Here is a 23563-nt window from a genome sequence, read left to right as displayed (position 1 = left end):
CCTAGTTACATTGTGACGTTTGATAGCACACAAGGTGTTCCTCCGGTATTCGGGAGTTGCATAATCTCATAGTCAGAGGAACATGTATAAGTTATGAAGAAAGCGGTAGCAATAAAACTGAACTATCCACTACAAAAAAAAGACACATCCGTGACATTTTGGGCCGAACGAATTTTTTTTCTATCATACATATGACACTTCTATGATGATAATTGTGACAAAACCCGGTATCATCATAGATGTGGTGGGCTCCTACTTCTATGACAAAAAATCATGACAGAAAATGGGCTTTTCGTCCTGGGCGGGCCGGAGACGCAGCTGCATGACATTCTTTGGGCCGTCCATGACGGAAAAAACTATGGTAGAAGCAAGGGCGAGGAAAATTTCGGGGAGTTCCCGGTTACGGTGGGAGGTCGGGGGCCGAGCGATGCGTACTTCTCTCGTACACGTACGCGCGTGTGTGCGAGGCGTTGGCTCTAACTGAACCCGAGCGAGGCGTTGGGCTCTAACTGAACCCGAGCGATTGCATTGCAGGCTACACGTTACTGAACCCGAGCGATCGATCGATGGCTGTTAACTGAACCCGATCGAGCGATTCCTTCGCTACTGTTGTTAACTGAAGCCGATCGATGCTGCCTCTGGATGAACGGTGAGCGTTGCGGGGGGAGGGGGGTGGATGAACAGTTCCCGGTGGGGGTGGATGAACAGGACCCCGTGGTGTTGCCTCTGGATGAACAGGACCCCGATCGATCGAGCCGGTTGGGGCTGGATGAACAGGACCCCGTGGAGGGCTGGATGAACAGGACCACCTCGTGGAGGGCAGGATGAACAGTAGACGATGGAGGGCAGGATGAACAGTAGCCCGTGGAGGGGTGGTTGAACAGGAGCCCGTGGAGAGGGCTGGTTGAACAGTAGCCGGTGGAGTAGCGTGCGGTGGAGGCTGGATGAACAGGAGCCTGTGGATGAACAGTCGCAGGTGGAGGCTGGAGGAGGTCAACGGTGGATGAATAGTAGCTCGTGGAGGCTGGAGGGGGTCGACGGTGGAGATTAACAGTATCCCATGGAGTCCCGTTTTGCGGTACGCCACACCCCTCCCAATGAACAGGACCCCGTTTCGACCGTAGCGCTCCAACACAAGTCCGTTTCATCCGTTTTGCGGTACGCCACACCCCTCCCGATCAACAGGACCCCCGTTTCGACCGTAGGAGGTCCGTTTCCTCTGTTTTGCGGTACGCCAGACCCCTCCCGATGAATAGGATCCCGTTTCGAACGTGGCCGGTCGAACACAAAGCCGTTTCCTCCGTTCTACGGTACGCCAGGCCTCGTTTCCATCGCCTGTTCCGTCCAAGCCCCTCGATGAACACGGCGCATTCCGTTGCCTCCCCATGAACACGACGCATTCCGTTGCCTCTCCATGAACACGACGCATTTCGTTGCCTCCCCATGAACACGACGACGACGCTGTTTCTCCGTTCCGACCCAGCCATGTACACGAGCCCTGGCCGTACGTATGTGCGAGTAGGCGTTCGAGACCCCACCCGTATGTACACATACGTGGCCGTATTTTCTTTCTTGCGCCCTGGCCGCTGTACGTACGTGTACATGCTACGTGCGCGCCTCTACTATGACACATGCGCGCCTCTACATCGACTAGTATATATGTACGTACACGTTCGCGACCAGAATGACAACGCTAAGTACGCTTCGACCAGGTGGGTCCCGACTGTCAGGCACTTCCTTGCGTGCGAAGATGTAGCTGGTAGGTCCTAGCAGTCAGGGGCAAAAGTTTTTTTCGCAAAATATGGTGGCCCGTCCGGTGGGTCCCCGCTGTTAGGTGGAGGAATAATTATTTTGCGCGTAATAAGGATGCACTTCCTTGCTGCGGCCGTGGACCCAGCTATCAGCGTCTCCATGCATAGTACTCCTCCGATGGAAGCCGGTCGTTGACCACATTGACCACGCCGCGCTGAGAGCACCACGGCAGTGGACGACGGCGAGGCCTAGGAAGGGGACGACGCGGAGCCGGGGAAGACGCGACAGTGGAAGCCCGCGCGGAGAGGAGTACGAGGGTTCACTGGTTCGGCTGTGGTGTGAGGCTGCCGTCGCCGCAGGGCCTGGCCAGTGGTGGGAATAGTAGGGGCGGTGAGGCCTCCGCGGCAGCACAGCCGACCACGTGAGGCAGGAGCATGCGGTACGACCGGCGCTGCTTTGGGCGGCTGGAGCAAGAAGACCAGAGGTTGAAGAAGCACTACGGCCGTTGGATGGACATTGTACGGTCACTGGAGGTAGAATCGTTCATATTGACCAAGTTGACAAAGCCCTTCGTCCCCGTCAACTTAGTAGGCCCACAAGTCAGCCTCCCACCAAGGTGGGTCCTAGCTAGCCGGGGGAGTATTCATTTTTTTGTGCGTAATAAGGAGGCACTTCCGGTGGGTCCGAGCTGACAGCGGGGGGAACATTTTTTTCACAAAATACAGTGGCCCGTCCAGTGGGTCCCAGTAGTCAGGGGAAACGATTTTTTTCGCAAAATACTGGTGGCCCGTCCGGTGGGTCCCCGCTGTCAGGTGGAGGAATAATTATTTTCCGCGTAATAAGGAGGCACTTCCTTGCGGCTGCCGTGGACCCGGCTGTCAGCCTCTCCATGTACAGTACTCTTCCGATGGAAGTCGGTCGTTGACCACATTGACCACGCCGCGCCGAGAGCACCACGATGGTGGACGACGACGAGGAATAGGAAGGGGACGACGCGGAGCCGGGGAAGACGCGGCAGTGGATGCCCACGCGGAGAGGAGTACGAGTGTTCACCGGTTCGGCTGCGGTGTGAGGCTGCCGTCGCCGCAGAATAACAGGGGGTGTGGGTGAGTAGAGGGATGCCCTGGCCAGCGGTGGGAGTAGTAGGGGGCGCTCTTGCATACGCGTCAACTAAACAGGCCCACAAGTCAGACCACTCCGTCTTTTTTTAATAATTTATATATAGCTCATGGCAACTTCTTACGCAATTTATTGCAGTCGTTTTTTTGGTTGGCCAGGGCCAATTTCGCATATTTCTGTGGGTTCCAAACTATTTTTAATACCGAAATGTCCAGCCAGATTTGAAGTACTTTGAAGATATATTTAAATTAGGTTAATGCCCAGTGAAATAGGAATCTGAAAATGTAATAAAATTCTGAAATTATAAAGTAATTGCCAATTTGTTATCTGTTTTTATATTTACAACCCATTTCATATTACTTTCAAGATTTGCAGGCGTCTTGAAAGAGTTGCATCCCATCAGGGCGTAGAAAAATAAGTAGGCCCGGATTGGGTATTCTTCAGAAAAAATAAATTGGGCTTATTTTCACAAAGAAAAAATAGTTGGGCTGGTCACATGGTGAACATAAAATATAAGCCTGGGCTAGGCGGGCCACAGCCCAGTTTAAACCCTGCTCCGTCTCAACAATACCAAACAAAAAAAATACTGCTCGAGTAGCTACGTCCCAGGTGTCAGCCGATCTTGTGCTGTTCTCTTGTCTATTGACTATATACGCTCACAATGTCGTGGGTCCCAGATGTTAGGAAAACACTAGGAGGAAGCATTTTATTTTTCCATAAGCTGACGTGGTGGGCCCCTACTGTCATCCTCTCCACGTACTTCTGCCGATTCCTGTTGTTTATTGACCATGTTGACAACGCGAGAGGGCGGCGCCGCGGCGAGCGCACCAAAGCGCGCGGAGGACGTTGACGTCAACGATTTAGGAGACGGTGGGGCGGCGATGCGTGCGCTGAGGTGCAGCCAGCCGTGGGTGGCGGAAGCAGGCGGCCCCGCTGGCGCTGGTTTGGTTTTGGCGGCTGGAGGAAGACAGGACTGAAGAAACACGACAGACTATAAAAACAGCAGGAGTACTTAACAACCTTAACTGAAACCAGCAGGGGCACTTAACAACCAAAGCTGAAAGCAGTATGAGTACTTATACAGGTTCAACCATACAAAGCACGCCTCGAACAATGCTATTTTGCCTACAGTTAACCAAGGGTGAGGCCGCCAAGCCCCAAGACAAGGCCCAGGCGCCACCCCGCGCATCCACAACCTTCTGAAAGCGGCTTCATCTCGCAACATGGTCAATAAACAGGATATTCGCTTTAGAGCCATGGAAAAGCATGAACATAATCTTCTGTCCTATTCTCCAAGATGGACGGGCCTTCATTATTTGAGACCACCCATGAATAAGTATCTTTTCACCTCCAAGGGGAATTGAGTAGGTCGACATAAACATCATGTTGTGACCAAGCGCAAGTCTGACCCGACCATGACCAGGCATCTGTATAGGAACAATAGAACTCGGCAGTTCCTGTTTCAAGAAGATCACAGCTGTAAAACTGTGTATAAGCAATAGTTTATGAACAACATATATAACAGAAAACAGCTCGTACCATAAGTTTCTTGACACAGTTGGACCTGTTCAACGAGTGCAGCAGTGGCACACATATCCCACGTGGCCTTCCACCATTGAAACGCCCCACAAGGACCTCAAGACGATCAATAAAGTGTAGGAACTTGTGGATGTCGATCCAGTCAACTTCAGTGCCATTAGTAACAGCCGAGTTATTACAGAGTAACAAACGAGCAGACTGCTTAACTCTGAAAAAACCTACATGTGCCACCAATTATAAGAAAATATTAGTTAGAAGTAGCATCTTCGTGAGAGATTCGTTGCTACTTCTAAAGTTAAATTGTGATTAGTTAGACAAAATAGGCGGATTAATAAGTAATCGAGGCAACAAGCAAGAACCAGACACAAAACTAATATGGATGAACAATTGGAACGATGTCGGGGTGGAAGATCGCAGTGAAGATGAGACCAGGTTATGCTATTTCCATCAACATCCGTGCGCCAACTTTCAGTCCGTAACACTTGAGAAAGTTTATCCAAGTTCGGCCATAAAAAAAGCAGCGATCTTCTTGGTTCATGAACCCAACTCGAAACTTATATCCATGGCTTGTCTTCACTGTGACCATTAAACTAGTGTATTCAGTTATGTCAAGGCCGAGCATCTTGAGTACATGTGTTCTGGCAGAGCAAATAATACACTGCAGGAAAAATAATATGAGAACACAACATGTTCAAAAAAACCCCACCCTCCCGATTAGAAAAGAGGATTCTAGGAACATACTGTGCGTGTTTCAAAATGCTGTGTTAGGATGAGAAGGAACAAGTGTGGCGTCTCGCCGAGGGCATAGAAACCTGTAGGGTACTCGCAGTTTGGGCACTGCAAATGAAACACACTAGATTCAGTAGGAAGAAAAATGCATCAACAGCGGCGGTTGCCATCCTAGGATTACCTGCGACCAAGGGACTTGGGTTTATCGGGGATGGATGAAGAATTTGTACCTGGTTCTCCATGAGAAAACCCTATGCAATCGCCGAGAGGGGGTTTTCTCTGAACAAGCAGACAAGGGAGAAGGGGATTCAGGCCCAGTGAAATATTGCCGCTTCGCCCGTCCAGCTTACTGTTAAAGCTGGAAAGGGGGGGGTGTGATTTGACGGCTCATTGGGCATTACTGTGGCGCTACGACTGAGGTGTGTCTACCGTGAAGTTGTGCACTCTAATTTGTGCATATGGCACGTGGACCCCGTTGCCGGTTGCCCCACATATCAGCGAAAGGAAGTAGAAAGACAGGAGTAACTAGTTACACATAAATATATTTTTTGACAGAGAGATACTCCCTCTGTAAAGAAATATACAAATCTTTTATATCACAGGCTCACCTTGCCGAGAAATATACTCCCTCTACAACGCACGGGCATTATGGGGGTTCAACTTTTTTTATGGGGGTTCAGCTGAGAATATAATACTCAGATAGGCTCATGGTTCTAGACTTTGGGCCGCAGGCTGACCCTGCATGTTTGGGGGCCCATGTGTTCTACCTCAGTGCTTTTCATATTGCAAGCGATCGGTATGGCGCTGGTTTTAGATGCTGTCGCAAGGCGAATACACAAAATTGAATAAAGCACAACAGCTGTTGGAATGAAATCGAATGACAGTTCCTAACCAGCAATCAGCGTTGCAATTCTATTAACGATATACCATGTGATAAATAATACTGTCGTACTACTTATACACACAAGACACTTGTTTCACCATGCCAGATTATTACATCAAAATATCTCGGAGGATAGATCAGTTCGGCAGTTGCGTGCTGCTACTGAAGAATTTCAAAGTTGATTTGGACTAGCTCTCCTTGCCGAGAAAGTTCGATTTTGACATCATCCCCTATTACAAGATATGATTTAGATTTGAACCTTGACCATCCTTTAGCATCAATCATCATGCGACCATCGTTTGTACTTACGGTATATTGAGCAGGTTCATTCACACCAAGGCTGCGCATGGTAAGAGAAACTTGGCCGCGGTCGCCCGGATCGTTGAACGACTCCCTCGTTGCTCTAGAAATTCTTTGTTTGCAAACAAGAAGACATACCCAAACAGTTAGATCAACACAGTGAATCATGTGAAAAAACATGGAAAGAAAAAAGAACGAAGCACTTGGGCGGCCAATGCTTACCAAGAAGGTGGACATGTCGGTTTTTGTAAGGACTTTGGTATATGAAGTGCGAACTGCAGCCCAGTCTGTTGCCGGTGCAACTGCACAGGCCGGAGCAGATGCAAGTGCAAGTGTTGGTGCAGGTGCCGAAGCCGCTGCTGCTGCCGGAGATGGTGCTCCTTGTAGAACTGGTGCCGGTGTCGATGCCCGATCCTCCGGTAGATCAGACTGATCTGCTGACGCGGTTGGTGCCCAATCCTCAGCTGGATTAGACTGAGCTACTGCCACTATCAGTGCTAGAGCAACTGCCGGTGCTCGATCTGTGCGAGACAGCAGCGATCGTGTCTGGTCTGCTATGATCAGCTTTCTAACTTGACTAGGATCCGGGACCGTGATCCAGTCTTTTTCTTCATTTCTTTTAAACGCAAGAAGGACTAATTGTGGCATTTTTTGTTAAACCAAACTGCAGTTCATCATAGTGATTCAGCTTGTACTCAGACAACAGACTGATCCAATTTTTTCCAGTAATATAAGTGATGGACGGTGCCTTTGTTACTGACACGACATAAGAAGTGAAACCTGCAAAAATAGCCATCGTAGAGCAAACCAAATGGTTTATTCTGTGATGAATGTCACATGGCAAAACCTGCATAGTAAAATTTCAGGAAAAGAAAGAAAACATGACATTAAATCAATAAGATTTAGACAGTAAATCAATAAGATTTACTTGATGTGACACGAGTGAATCCTTACCAGGAAATCACTATGTTGAAGTACTAAACAGAAGATTGATCGTCCAACTACGCGTGGCATGCAGGGGGCCCACCTACTCCCACAAGCAGGACAGTCCAAAGGTCATGACAAATCGTATGGACCGAACATCCATGGGGCTGGAAATCCTGGTGGGTGCGATAAACCCTGCAATGCATACAGATATTGGAGTGTAACCATAATTGATAGACCGTCCTCACAAAAAATATGATATGGATACTTCAAAATATACAGACTAAATTGAGTGGATAGACATTAACATAGACCATTCTCAGGACTGACCACACACCAAAAGTGGCAGTACTAATAAACAATACAGGGTTCACAAACACAAATCAAGTACTGAACAATAGTACTTACTATAGACAAGCAAAGTTGCACTAACTAAACTCTACAAACTATTTTTTGCCACCGACCTACGGGATGAACCCCACATAACTGACTAGGCCATAGACTTCGTGTGAGATGTCTACATGCACCATCACCATCTTGTCAACCTTGGAGAACCTAACAGAGTGGTCTTTCCACTCATAAACATGATGATGAAGACAGGCCGCATCAGATTTGTTGGGAAGCTTTACAAGAACCACACCCTTCGTAATCGAAGGCACAACCAGGAAATTGTTGTGGTCAAGTATAGCCTCGAGAACACGCCTGACAACAATGCTACAGGAAAACACTAGTTCAGGACACGTGGCGACAAGGACACATCAGCTGGATAGTTCAGCAGTAGAACTCATCATCAGGTCTTCCAGTTCACACGACATGACTTTGATAACTTCATCTCCACCGCGGACCTGGTTCTAATTCAAACAGAAACCATATTTTATTACTACCTCCGTTGAGAAATACAAGATGATTTTCGATATTATACTCCATATATGACTACATGTACGCACAGAAATGAGTGAACAAAGACACTAGAACATGTCTTCAAAGGCATGAGAGCAGAGGGATTACATGCAATATCCATAACACAAGTTACCGAGGCAAATATACCCTCTTAAAAGGTAGCATTGATGTTCATAAAGTACTCCCTCCGTCCCAAAATTCTTGTCTTAGATTTGTCTAGATACGGATGTATCAAGTCACATTTTAGTATTAGATACATCCGTATCTAGACAAATCTAAGACAAGCAATTTGGGATAGACGAAGTAGTTGAAAGTAATCTATAAGAAATCAGTGTCAACCTCTCGCATGTTTTGGTCAAAAGAGGAATTTAGAACCGTCATTTGGCACACAAAAATCACATGCAAGATCACCCAGAAAGTTGTACTACTAGTACTAGTACTGCATGTAGATGAAAAAACACGATCAAGATCGAGAAAAAGATCGTCAAGAAGAGATATTACCTGGACTTGCTTAATGAGGGATCCCGGAGAGGGGGGCTTGGACAGGGCGATGGCTTTCAACTTGTCTGCGGTAGTCTCGGCGGGGTGCTTGCGCTTCTTCGTACCATGAGCCTTGACGGTTTTGGCCAGAGCCATAGACATCACTTCGGCCGGTGCTCCAGCGTCCATCAAGAAACTGTCAAATAGAAAAAAAGAAAAGAAACCATAATCACAAACCCAAAGAGAAGAAAAGAGAGGGAGTTATAGGATCAGTCTCGGGGTTGCAAGACCGGGCCTTGGCCAGAATCAACACCATTGATGCGCTCACCTTTCCTTCTTTGGGAGAGAAGAACAATGGCAGAAGCAGGTCGGGGTTTTCTTGAAGAATGAGGAACAAGATGAGGCAGAAGCGAGGGTTGGGTAGAGAGGAAGCTGAGAGAGAAGAGTGAAATGATGGTTGCTTCGTCCGTCCAACTTACTGCTGGAAAGGAGGGGGTTTTGTGATTTGACGGCTCATTGGGCATTACTGCGGCGCTTCGATCGGGGTAGTCTACCGTCACTCTACTACGGAGTAATTTAATGCATGGATGGTGGACCCCGATGCTGGCTGGCCCACACGTCGGCGAAAGTGAGTAATTTAGTGCATGGCTGGAGGAGGATCCGCACGATAGAGCGTGTCCATTGTTTTTCAGAAAAAAAATGATTACAGCAAGCGTTTCCACTCTTACAATGGAGGAGTGTGAAACACAGCAGCCACTTGAACATACACAGTGCTCCTACTACTAGGCATGTGCAGTGGTTCATACGTCAGTACTACACAATCTTGTTGTTAGTGTAGTAAGATATGACGATAACAAATGATGTTGTGCGCATGTCAACTACTATATGTGACATAGTACCACTTTTTCGACTGTCCGGTCGAGAATGAACGGTGAGATCAATGTTAACAGAACTAGGTCCACAGTGCACGGAGAGTACGGTGCTACAGTACTCCATGAAACATGAACCATATGAAGCACGAATAGTGTTAGGCAGGGTGTATGAAGGGTGCACGGGATGGGAGCAAAAGTTCCCTTCTCGACCCACTTTTGGGTGTTTGCAGAGTGCATGAAGGGCGCATGAGTCCACACTAGTAGGTTGACAAAAATACACGAAGAGGAAACAACTATATTGAGATGAGAATGCAACCAAACACACCCACACGCTTTGTGCTACAGTGACTGATCTGCACCGTCTAAGTTTGATCCAACGGTCATGTTGCACCGAGACATGGACATGCCCATGCAGAGGGCGCCTAAACACCACCGAAGTCCCTCTGCTTCTCGAGGCGCACGATGTTGGTGATGCAGGGTGCAACCACCCGCAGAGCCCGGTCCCGGTCGATGGGAGCCAGCTCATCAAAGACGGCGTCTAATGGCACGAATGGATTCCGGTGACGGAGCCCTAAAAGGATTCACCCGGCAACGGCGACGGCAGCCCGCAACCCCTCCTTGTCTAGCTCAGCCCCACCATCGCGCGGAGACGACTCAGCTCCTCTGAGATATAGGTGAAGAAGGAGACCAGGTCAGGAAGCCGCAACTCGTTGAAGTCAACTGGGTGGTCGAACGGGTTTAGCCTGACGGCCGGCATCATCGCGCTGGCACGATGGTAGGCATCGCGCAGCCGCAACACGTGCGTGGAAACTTGGTTCACCAAGTGGCTGAGGCGATCCTGGACCTCGTCACGATCGGCCCGCTCATGCTCCAGCCGGCTCCCCTGACGGCCTATCGTATCTCCCGCTTTCTGCTGCAACGCCGCCGACGCCTCGAGCATCTTTGTGGTTGACGCCTACCGCTTTTGAAGCTCTGTGAACTCCCGCGCATAACGGAGGAGCATGGCACTCCTCTCCTCCTTGAGCTCACGGAGCTCCACGTCCTTGGCCCTGAGCTCCGCATCCTTGGCATGGAGCTCCTGTGCCAGGAGCCTCACCTCGGACTCCGTGATCTGCTGCGTTGCCATGGCACCAGGTAGAAGTGATGGGGAGAGGAAGCAAAGGGGGCGAAATGGCTGAAAGGCAATGCAATCTACGAGAAGGCGGAGGGAGTGGGGAATCTTTTGGTTTTCACCACGGTAAAACACCAGTCGACGACTTCTCACATCAGGGAGCAGTGGGTACAGGCGGAGTCATCGTGACTAATTGCTGTCGCGCCTGCTCCCGTCAATCAAAAAATTAAAAATCATGTCGCGCCTGCTCCTGTCAATCAAAAAATTAAAAATCCTTCCGCACTCAAACACCAGAGCAACGCCGCGGTGGATATTTAAATTTACCTCCGGCAAGTAGATAAAAAAGGGGTGAAAAAACAAATGTGGCAGCGGCCTAGCTAATCGGTCAAACTAGCCCAACTAGCTAGCCATCGTGCTTCACTGATGTACTCGGCGGGAAAGGTGGTCTTTCGTGATTTGATGACTCATTTACTTGCTTCGGTGCTACGACCGAGGAGGACCCAGAAAACACGCGGTACGGCGTCCCACGTCAGGAAGAATATATGCGTGCACCACCTGGGAGGACCCCGAAACCGCGCGGTAGGGTGTGCCACGTCTCGGCACGGAGGAAAAATGTGCGTGTAAAAATATATTGTATCAGACGTAGTACCTATGGTTCGACCTCGGGACCCAGCCAGTCGGTTGAAAACGCCACACTAGCCACACAGCTTCATCATGCAAACGTGGCACGGAGGATAGATGTGGTTAGCTCCGTCTCGACCAGCCACAACGTCTCTTGTTCTAGGCGATTCTTCTATTTTCCAAGTTTTTTTAGTTGTAATAACACCACGGCAAGCTAGTGTCGCTCTTCGTGTGTGCCCGTGCAAAGGTTAGATGATGGAGGGAAGAGAGATTGAGATCGCATACCTGGGACCCACCAGTAAGTGAGATAACGGTCATGCATGTGTCGACGAGGCACTCCCTCTACTCTACTCAACGCAAGTACTGTATAAAATCAAGTTATGGGACAAAGCCAACAACCATTCATTTTTTCAGGCTATCGACTTACGCTTTGTAGTCCAGGTTGCCAGTTCGAATCTCGTCTTTCAGATTTGTTAGTTTTAGTTCCAAATTTGATTAATGACAAGTGGGACCCCGTGTGTTGTTCCGATATTTCAGTGTAGGATGGTTTTTTTGAACAAACACTTTGCGCGGTTAGACAAGTAACGGCATGAGTTACATGTTTTTTGCAAGTTTACGAACAAAAATGGCAACGGCATAGAATATCACATCCACCCCGCAGCTTAGATACTATGGTGATACGAGTTTTTACACCGTTGGAAGTGAGATCCAATGGCTTGGGAGTAGCCTTTGTAATTATGCGCAATTTCCAAACTCTCCAAAGGTTTTTTTTGCAAATAAAACATTCAGGCCTCGTGTGTGCCGCTGCATCTTCGATCCAACGGCTCCCCGGTGCTCATGTTAGGTGCTCCCCGTAGCTTAATTACCCGCTACGGTGATTGGAGTAGTTGTGGGCTGAATGCTACGAAAATATAATCTAAACCGACCAGAATAAATGCCTACAAAAATTAATCCAAGGTTGGAGTGCCCCTCGCAATGTAAATAGCTCCGGCTTTGCGAGGGATGGAGAGGTATTAGCTTCAATGTGTGGAAGATACGGTGTGAAAAAGCGAGGTCAATCGAGAGACATATAGATAGAGAGACAAAGTGAGTGTGGCCCGACATTCATTGAACAAATATATATGCTCTGGAGAGATATTGTCCGATTGAGCTTTTTGGCAAGGGTGAGGGCTGTAAGATAGAGCTTGAGAGATGATCCAGTCACAGACGTGTAGATATATTTTGTGCGTGGGAGGAAGCAAGGTCAACCGATCACATAGGGTCGCCGTGCGATCGAAAGAGTGAGACGGGTTGGAGAGAGTGACCTAGATAGACGATGTGCGTGAGAGAGTATACAATGTGAATATGTCGAATTGGGCTCAAACATGGTGATATATCGTTTTTGTCCGAGAAAGAGCGAGGTCAATCGAGACATACGGAGATAGAGATAGAGATAGAGAGAGAGAGATTGAGTGAGCGTGGCCCACCATGAGGTCGAAAGAGTGGTGGCAGCTTGGATGGACTGACCTAGATAGACAATCTGCGTGAGAGAGTATAGAGTGTGTCGATCGAGGCCCGAACAGGGAGATATATCATTTGTGTGTGAAAGAAAACGAGGTTAAACGAGACTCAGATAAAGAGAGCGAGATTGAGCGAGTGTGGCCCGCCGTGCGGAAGAAAGAGTGAGACAGTCTCGAGGGAGTGACCTAGATATACAACGTGCGTGCGTGCGCATGCACGAGAGGTTGGGGGGCTAGATAGGCAATGCATGTATTTAGCGTGAGAGGGTGAGAGGGAGAGGGGGGGGGGAGAGAGAGCTCGGCATGGGGTGCAATGGCGGGTGTGTGAGGTAAATACATTTGGTAACAGAGTGGAAAAAGGGGTTGTGTAGTTGAGAGACTTAGAGATCGAAACATGGAGAGAAAGAATGAACGTGTGTTGGAAACCGATAGCTTCCTAAGGTGGTTAGGAGAGGAAGATTGACCGATACATGAAGTATGTACCGTTTGTGCGGGGGGGGGGGATAAAAACAACATTTGAATGTACATAGTATGAGACTTAATATCGATGTTTCAATTGGTGTACATTGTAAGATTTGAACCGAGGACCAGGCATACAGGTAATTGATTGGGGGAGTTATAAAATAAGTAGAAATTGGTTTCATTTTCTCATAGATTCCCTACATACAAGCAGTTTTACAACACCGTCAGGTTTAACTATTGGCCATAAATTAAAGAGTTGAATTAGATATAATCAGGGATGTGATGTACCTGCTCATTGCACATGCTACTCTTGCAAGCTACGACTGTCCGTTTGCGCAAGCTCGATGCCATGCCCGTGCTGCCGCTGCTGTCTCCCACGCAGGCTACACTCAGGGTTGGATCTTCATCTTCTTGTCCTTCCATTCGCTTGAAGCCTGGCGACCGCCCTCCAACAAAGGTGTGAGGAAGTGCTGTGTCGGTCTGTCCAGCGGCGGCTAGGTTAGGAGCGAACCGGACTGGAGGCTGGAGCGAATGAATTGGGATTTTTCCTGCTGTCGATCGATATGGGAGGCGCTCGTTTGGGCCGCGAGCCTGCTATAGGGCCTGCCTTGCACTTATGTTATTGGCCCATCCAAATTGAATCATTTTTCTTCATTTTTTACATTGCCTGCTCATGCGTTGGGACAAACAAAACTAGCATGGGCCAACCTGGACGACCCAAACTAGGTGCACACTTTCCAGCCACCTAAGGCGGCCGCCCATACCAGCCCCTATGGCGGCGTTGCCCCTTTTTGCGTGTATGATTGGATAGTGAAAAATATTCCAGTGGCGCTTTTGATTTACCCACAGAATGGTTGAATTGCTTGTTTCTATGAACTGAGTTCGCCAATAATGTGAAGGATGCCAGTCTTTTCATCCTATTGTAGATTGCTTAGATCTCGATATGCCAAAAGTAATTGCATGAAATATACAGTAAAAGCCAGTGTGATGTGTTTGGCTACAACTAGTCTGACTACACGTCCTCATATAACATATCAAGTACGCACCATCTTACCAGATTAACCATTCGACTTACCCATGCAGTGTGGGAAGAAAGAAGTATTGGGACTGCGTATCCAAGCAATTGATGCCATGGACTCCTTCGTACAACCTTGTAAGCGAAAAAGAAGTTGCAGTGTGCCTGTACAAAGAACTAGCGTAAGTTCAGTTACCTGCTTCTCGGAATTTTAGTTAGCCACTTATTGCAAAATTGTTCAATTACGTTGCTTGGCTTAATTTAGTTTGCTACTGATTACATAATGGCACAACCTGTTAATCATATTGTAGACTGCGCCTATCTATGTGTTTGATACTTACTGTTAAGAATTACCTGTTTGCCTTAACTTAAATATCTACTTGTTTGTTTAACTGCTTTGCTGCTGCAACAGCGGGTTACAATGATGTTAATAACTACTTTTCAGCATCCAATTGAAACTCTTTAATTCCTTGTTTGTTTAACTGGTTTGCTGTTATAACTCCCAGTTGAGATGTTTTGCTAACTTCAACTTTTCTGAATCCAATCGGAACTTTAATGGCAAAACAGGTTAGCCCAAGATCAAAGAGCGAGGTCCCCATGGACGTTGCATCATCCCACAGCAGTGGCACCGGCCCAATCGTGCATTATGAATTGCCAACTGCTGATGCTCTAGAGGCTAAACTAGTGGTAGAAAGAGATTCTGCTTCTGCACTTAGAGATGAAGTTGACATGTTGAGGAAGCAAACAGCACAATCACAAGCAGTACTCAAGACAACCATTAAATATTTGGTGGATTTCAAAACGAAGCAAGCTGAGACTGACCAGATTGTTAAGGTCCTGAAGGAAAAAAGGAAATTAAATTCCTACTTGGTAAATCATAGGTGAAATGTTCTTTCCATAGTTGAATAACCTTTGTGTTGTCTGTTCATGTAATCAATCAAACCATTTGTTTTAGAGATCATGTAATAATTGTTTTTTGTTTTTTGTTTGTAATTTTATTTGAGCACAAGTCTGTATTAATTGATAAGACTCGGAGACATTTCATTTGGATTGCTGTGCCAGACCTACAAATATGCCAATCGGGCTGAATGTGCATTCAGCAATAGTAGTATAGATGGACCATAAGTGGCACGCATCGGAAAGGGCCAAGATGCTGGCTAAAAAAAGGATGCTGTTGTAGCCAAAAAAAGTACAGCGGCCTGGCTTATGTATGTTAGTTGATATTATTGATCCATATACTCTATAAGTGTTTATATGTCTGTTAGTTCCGTACATTCTTGGTTGATTGACTCGGTATTTGAATCTTGATACATCGCTTGTGTACATATCTAAATGGGAGTACACATTATGCTGCGTGTGACATTTGAGTTGGACATGAAGTGTTCCAAATATTCGAATTCACCTTAAACTGGATTCTAGTTTCTGAATTTGAGTATCGGCATTTGTAAACCATATTCATATATGACAGTGGAATACATCTTTGTCGTCCTTTTGAAGATATATAAAAACACATAGAATGATTTATAAAGATTCATATAGGAATACAAAATGGATTCGAATTTAGTTGCCAGGGTAAACGTGGATGCTTATTGTCCCAAAATTCGAAAGAAACAGCAAAATGTCCACTCCCACATCGGCTGCCCGAAGCCAAGTGTTTGGGAGATGGAAATTACTGTCTACCCATTACACGGACAATCCATCGGCCCGATTTCCACTGCTCTAAATAGGGGTAGGTTAGTAACTTCAATTAGACGTGACACGACCGCCTCTGAGCCCATTCCGACACGGTGGGCGTCAAACATGGGCGGCAAAACTCATTTGATTCAAGCTCGTCCGAAAGACCTCTGTTTCTCCCTCCATTCCCCATTCATACACGGTGGGCGGCAAAACACCCTCTCCTCGTCCGAAATAGATGTAGGCTAATATTTTAAATAGGGGCAGATGTGTAACTTCCATCAGACGTGACACAACCGCCCTACCTGTCAGCCCCGTTCATACACCGTGGGCGCCAACCGTGGGCGGCAAAACACCCTCTCCTCGCCCGAAATCGATGTAGGCTAATATTTTAAATAGGGGCAGATGTGTAACTTCCATCAGACGTGACACAACCGCCCTACCTGTCAGCCCCGTTCATACACCGTGGGCGCCAACCGTGGGCGGCAAAACACCCTCTCCTCGCCCGAAATAGTTACCGGCAAATATTTGGGAGATGCGAGATTACCGTCCTATCCCCAACCGACGAGACGTCCAAATTTGAAACGGGGGATAAGTTCGTAACTTTCCCATATTTCAGACAGGCGCGTCCCAAAAACATGGTTCCCCGTACCTCTCCCTCCATTTTCCCATTCATACACCGTCCGCGCTAGAACACCCCATTCCCACACCAGCCTCCGTCCGCCACCCCATCCATCGCCGCCGTCCTCCACCACATCCATCGCCACCGTCCTCCACCATGCCGGAGCGCCTACCAAGACCGCGTCGTCCACTGCTAGAGATGGACGTTTCTCATCCACGGCGACGGACCAATAGCCTTGCATCGCGTCCTCTCGCTTCATCGGCGCCGTCGTCCTCTTTGCCGGGGCCGCTCACACGACCTTCTCTTCCACCGCAACGGGACTTATCCCCCGATGCACCCGTCTACCGTCGCAGATCTGCTTCAACGCCACCGACAGCCATCGCACCCCCGATGCCTACACGGCGCCGCAAGAGAGGTGGTACTTCATATCTCCTCAACTTTTTGATCTCAACCAGAAAATAGATCTTAACTTGGTTACTCTACTTTCTTTTCAGCTCTTAGAATTTAGTTCTTAGTTCGAAGCAAACAATGGATGCTAAATATCATTTCTCCGGTTTGCAGCTTCAAATCTGCCATGGCACAGCCATAATACGGTTTAATTGATCATGCTTAGGGTTTAATTGATCATGTTGGTTCCGTGGTGGTTTCTTTAATAGAAATCAGAGGGGAAACCCTCTTTTGCTAAAAAATATATGCTTAGAGTTTCCCCCTTTTATGATCACTATACGATCAGAATACATGCTTCGTGTCATAATAACACTGCTCCACCCATCAAGCTAAACAAGCTTAGTTGTTCAAATACGAATCTGATATTATTAAAACAGAGTTGTTTAATTGGTCAGCTAAATGTTCCTAAATTAGTTTCGAAAATGCATGTTCGCCGCTCGGGTGTGTATCTCTGTGTGTGGTCTGGTCAGCACGGTTGGGGAGGTGAACTTTGCATATGCAGGGGTTTATAGGGAGACACTCTCCGAGTTGAAACCGCAATGCATTCCATAGATAATCTGACTACTTTTTATGTTTTCATGAATCTCAGATTCTGAACAGCATCATAATGATTATGAGCTTGCGCGCATGAAAAGAATAAAGCAGAACAATGCCATGGCTGTCAAACTTGGCATTAAGGGACTGAAATCAAGTCTGGATGCAATGCAATGCAAACACTCTCCACCTACAGATTCATGCTCAGAATATGATCCTAACAGTGATTCTGAGCTAGAGGGAGACCTAAGTCAATGTAGCTCCCTAGTGGAGGAGTCAGAGGAAGATGCCCTATCTTATTCACCCATCAAGGTACTTGCTCTAACTTTCCAAGGTTACATTGCTCGCACATATCTTGCAACTGATGCTTTGCATTGCTTCTACTTTGTTGAACTGCCATTAGCTTAGTTTACACATCGTGTATGTGAATACGCCCTGCCTATCCATTTTCAGTACATATTCCATCTGTCATCATACCATATTTATCCATTCAAATGTTGTTCTTGTGTATCAGACGTTCAAAAGGAAGAGGGCGATTGCTGATCGTGGAGGAGCACAAGCAAAGTATTTGGAAAAGGTAGTGGCACCTGATAAATCAAATAGCCCATTAGGTGTAGTTGCAATATCACCTGACCCACAAAATACCCCAACTCTAGCAGACTCTAGCCCTACTACACTGGTCATTTCTGATGCCCCAACTCAGCAGACCCCAACTGCAGCAAACAGTATGATTATGCCAGTTGACATAGCACCAGCTGTACGACGCAAAACCCCCATTCCAGCAAAGAGTACACCAAATCCAGTTGCCAAATCCCTTTTCGAACCAGAGAGAGCCCCAATTGCAGCAAATAGGACCCCTGTTCCATTTCTTCCCAGTTTAGAAGACGAAGCTTATGTTGTTGTCAGGAACTTTGTGCGCATCTTTCCTTCATGGAAAGATTATACCGCAGACACAGAACAATTTCCAGTCTTCCTCCGCAACTTACGCGTAAGTAATGTACTAATGTTATTCATGGTCATTACTGCATATGTTTCTGCTGACAGAAGACACAAGATTTCATTCTTTTAAATAGGCGAGGCGCAAACTGGATTGTGATGACGAGCAAGGGTTGGTTGCGCTTTTCAAGCACTCGTTGATGAAGTATCGTTCCTACCTGAGGCAAGCGCACTTCGATGGCAAGCCTCTGAACGAAATTTCTGTAAAGTCTCCGGTGCTACATTTATCCGACGGTGACTGGAATAATCTTGTTACACATTGGTCTCGGCTGCAGCGTAAGGTACTGTCTATGATATCACATCACAATTTGAACTACATTTCTGCATTTGCCTTAATGTCTCACTTGTACGAAAACTGTTAGCAGAAGAACATTCGTTCTCAAGGGACCACAGAATCTCGCAACTATACTGCACACTGCATTGCTCTTGTGAGTACCTCTTGCCCTGTATGACCATACTTACTTTCATAGTTGTTTGATTATGTAGCATCACTGCACATGTTAGCCTCGTAATCGTCCATTTGGTGGACATTATAAGATCCGTATGGACTCTTACATAAATTTAGAATCAACCCAATGCTTTTGAAGAGGTTTAGCTCTGCAGTCCTCTTGTAAGGACTGAACGTGGTCTATCACTGTACTTACATTAACAGCTACTCCCTCCGTCCCATAATATAAGAACGTTTTGTACAGTACACCAGTGTTCAAAACACTCTTGTATTATGGGAAGAGGGATTGGTTCATTTTGTAGCATTCTGCATCTTATCTCCCTCGCCCACCATTTACTAAAAAAGATCAGATCTATATTTAATCTTACCAACAAGTAGAATACACAGACAATGCCAGTGCAGAAGTGTAGCCCATTGCTCTTGTCAGTACATTTTGTCCTGTAACGCTTGTACTTCCAGGGATTGGTAGTTGATTATGTAGCATCAATCTGCATCTTATCTTCATTATCCTCTATCCCTTCCAGTATTATCATATCTATAATTACTCTCTACAAAATGTAGAGTACAGGCAATGCTTATGAAGAAGATTCTGTGCTGAAATTCTTGAGTTATCCTTCCCTTGCCATGGAGAAGGGCATTATAAAGCCGGTGTTAACTGTTAATGTAAGTCAGTCCTTCTAAAGCCTTTATCCTCAACTGTTGTTTAATTTGCTCATACTCCCTATCGTTTACTGCTGTTTAGTTTGCTGTTTCTACCAAAATGCATGTTCGTAAGAACCGTAAGTTCTAAGTTTTACTTGTAAAACCAAATTCCTTATTCATACCATGCACATTACTTAATACTCCCTATATGTATGCTTGTTTTTGTGGATCTATAATCCAGTGTGTGGTGAAGCAGCCCACGTTTGCACCTTGTCATCTCCTGTTTTATCTTACTGATGTGGCTGATGATATGAACAACATGCCATGCACATTATCCAAAATAGATACAATGATTTTCTTTGCCCTTCATCTATGCTTGTTATGTTGACATGGTAATCCAGTAGTGTGGTGAAGCTCCCCGCATTATGAACAATGCCAAATTATGCTATTGATATTTTGAACATACTCTTTATTTTCTAATTTGAAATTGGATAGAATTGACAGAACAGTTATCATCTTTGTTTATACACGTGCAAAACCTGTCATCTCTCTGCTTTGTTTCAGGGTGATATGCCTGATGGCATGCACAAGTCTGCTGAAGGCTGTGAGACAAACCCAACATATATTGCAGCAAAGAAGGCAAAACATCTTGAAGATAGCGAGACAACCCCAAAGTCTTGTCTTGATGCAGTGTTCAAGTTACTTGAGACTAACAGTCAGACAAGCTCACAGAATTCGTTGTCTGAATCAGTTCGACTTCTTCAGTCCCAAGTTCTAGCAGAAAGGCATTCTGCAACTCAACTTCGACTTGAAGTCCTATCTCTAAGAAAGATTGCGGAGAACACCAATGAGAACCTCATCGCTAAACAGCTACACCTGGAAGCTATGACCGACATGCTAGGCCGGTCTCACAGCCTTGCTCAGCAGCTTGCGCAGCAGTTCCCCCGCAAGGCTAACCTTTCTTGAACTGTCTTGGAAGTGGTCTCGGTTCAGTATTATTTTGTTACGCTGCAATGGTGCCCAGTTTTTGTAATCTGCTTCTTCGTTGCGCTTTATGATCACTGGTGGCGAACTTTGATGCCCAGTGGATGTAATATACCTTAAATCCTTTATTGTGTAGTGTAGGTTTATTCTTAGTTACTATGCCGTAATTTCTTTATTGTATAGAGTAGGTTTGTTCTTAATTCCTACTAGTTACGCAGCAGCCCGAAATGAACCCGGCCCATGATTGTGCGAATCAAATCACGGGCTTTTAACAGGCCAAAATTGTCTGGGTCCTTGTTTGGCCCAATCAGATATCGGCTGCGAGCAGGCCGGATGCAAACCGGGCCGTAGTTAGGCCCAACTATATGACGGGCTTTTAACAGGCCGAAATTAATATAGGGCCGAAATGTTAAACGGGCCCTTAACAGGCCAAAACTAATATCAGGCCGAATTACTAAGTGGGCCTTTAGCAAGTGGGCCCAAAAGCATAGTGTCCAGTTGACGGGCCGAATCTGATATGGGCCATAATTGAGCCCAAAGCCTCTTAAAGGGCCGGACCTGATCTGGGCCGTAATTTGGCCCAGAACGTGGTAGGCTTTTAACGGGCCGGATCTCATATGGGCCACTATTAGGCCCGGAGCGTGGCAGGCCATTAATGGACCAGATCAAATATGGGCCGGCATTTGGCCCAAAACATGGCAGCTAGTTAATGGGCCGGCCTACTAGGGTCCTCAAAATCTTGTGGGCCTACAGCAGGGCCGGCCCATTAATGTCGGTGAAATCTTGGGCCTTTAGCTGGGCCGGCCCATTATGACCCACAAGAATCTTGTGAGCCTTTACCTGGGCCGGCCCATTATGGCACACAAAAATCTTGTGGGCCTTTACCTGGGCCGGCCCATTATGGCCCGCAAAATCTTGTGGGCCTTTAGCTGGGCCAGCCCATTATGGTCCGCAAAATCTCGTGGGCCTTTAGCTGGGCCGGCCCATTATGGTCCGCCAAATCTTGTGGGCCTCTAGTTGGGTCGGCCCATATAAACTTGTTGGGCCGTGCCATGTGTCGATGTATCATAGGCGGCTTCTGTCCAGTGAGTGGATGACATCTGTCCCGACGATGAGCCGACACGTGTTTCCTCTAGCCAATGATGATTTTACACGTGGAAAATCCCCATTGGTCGGGGCTGTTAACGGGTTATCGGATCCAAAACCCGACCCGATAGCTTAACGGCGTTCCGTTACGGTGGATGCCACGTGTCGGTCACCCTTGATGAAAGCACTTCTGTGACGCGCGATTTATCGTCATGGAAGTGGACACTTCCGTGATGATAATTTTGGTAATGTCATGGAACACTTCTACGACAGCACAGGTATGACTATCTTGATTCTGTCATAAATTTGTCATGGATGTACATGCATGACAAAAAAGCGACCTACTGTGACAAACACGTATCATCACGGAAGTGTATTTTTTTGTAGTGATCATTATGCTAAGCTAACGGGTGGGTCTTGTCCATCACATCATTCTCTAATGATGTGATCCCGTTCATCAAATGACAACACATGTCCATGGCTAGGAAACTTAACCATCTTTGATTAACGAGCTACTCAAGTAGAGGCATACTAGGGACACTCTATTTGTCTATGTATTCACACATGTACTAAGTTTCCGGTTAATACAATTCTAGCATGAATAATAAACATTTATCATGATATAAGGAAATATAAATAACAACTTTATTATTGCCTCTAGGGCATATTTCCTTCAGTCTCCCACTTGCACTAGAGTCAATAATCTAGTTCACATCGTCATGTGATTTAACACCAATAGTTCATATCTTTATGTGATTAGTTCACATCTCCATGTGACTAACACCCAAAGGGTTTACTAGAGTCAATAATCTAGTTCACATTGCTATGTGATTAACACACAAAGAGTGGTCATGTTTTGCTTGTGAGAGAAATTTAGTCAACGAGTCTGCCACATTCAAAGCCGTATGTATTTTGCAAATTTTCTATGTCCACAATGCTTTGCATGAAGCTACTCTAGCTAATTGCTCCCACTTTCGATATGTATCTAGATCGAGACTTAGAGTCATCTAGATTGGTGTCAAAGCTTGCATCGACTAACTCTTTACGACGAACTCTTTGTCACCTCCATAACCGAGAAACATTTCCTTATTCCACTAAGGATATTTTTGACCGCTATCCAGTGATCCACTCCTGGATCACTATTGTACCCTCTTGCCAAACTTATCGTGAGGTACACAATAGGTCTGGTACACATCATACAATACTTTATAGAACCTGTGACTGATGCATACGGAATGACTTTTCATTCTCTTTCTATTTTTTTTGCTGTGGTAGGGTTTTGAGTCTTTACTCAACTTCACACCTTACAACACAAGCAAGAACTCCTTCTTTGACTTTTCCATTTTGAGCTACTTCAAAATCTTGTCAAGGTATGTACTCATTGAAAATATATCATGTGTCTGATCTATCTCTATAGATCTTGATGCTCAATATGTAAGTAGCTTCATCGAGGTCTTTCTTTGAAAAACTCTTTTCAAACACTCATTTATGCTTGCCAGAAAATTCTACATTATTTACGATCAACAATATGTCATTCACATATACTTATCAGAAATGTTGTAGTGCTCCCACTCACTTTCTTGTAAATACAGGCTTCATCGCAAGTTTGTATAAAACCATATGCTTTGATCACTTTATCAAACCATAGATGGATCGCTGGAGCTTGTACACTTTGTTAGCACCTTTAGGATTGACAAAACCTTCTTGTTGCATCATATACAACTCTTCTTTAAGAAATCCATTAAGGAATGCAGTTTTGACATCCATTTGCCAGATTTCATAAAATGTGGCAATTGCTAACATGATTCGGACAGACTCAAGCATCGCTACGAGTGAGAAAATCTCATCATAGTCAACATCTTGAACTTGTCGAAAACCTTTTGTGACAATTCGAGCTTTGTAGATAGTAACACTACTATCAGTG

This window comes from Triticum aestivum, chromosome 2A (genome assembly GCF_018294505.1).
Source record: "Triticum aestivum cultivar Chinese Spring chromosome 2A, IWGSC CS RefSeq v2.1, whole genome shotgun sequence".
Lineage (NCBI taxonomy): Eukaryota > Viridiplantae > Streptophyta > Magnoliopsida > Poales > Poaceae > Triticum > Triticum aestivum.
This window is presented reverse-complemented; position numbering follows the sequence as displayed.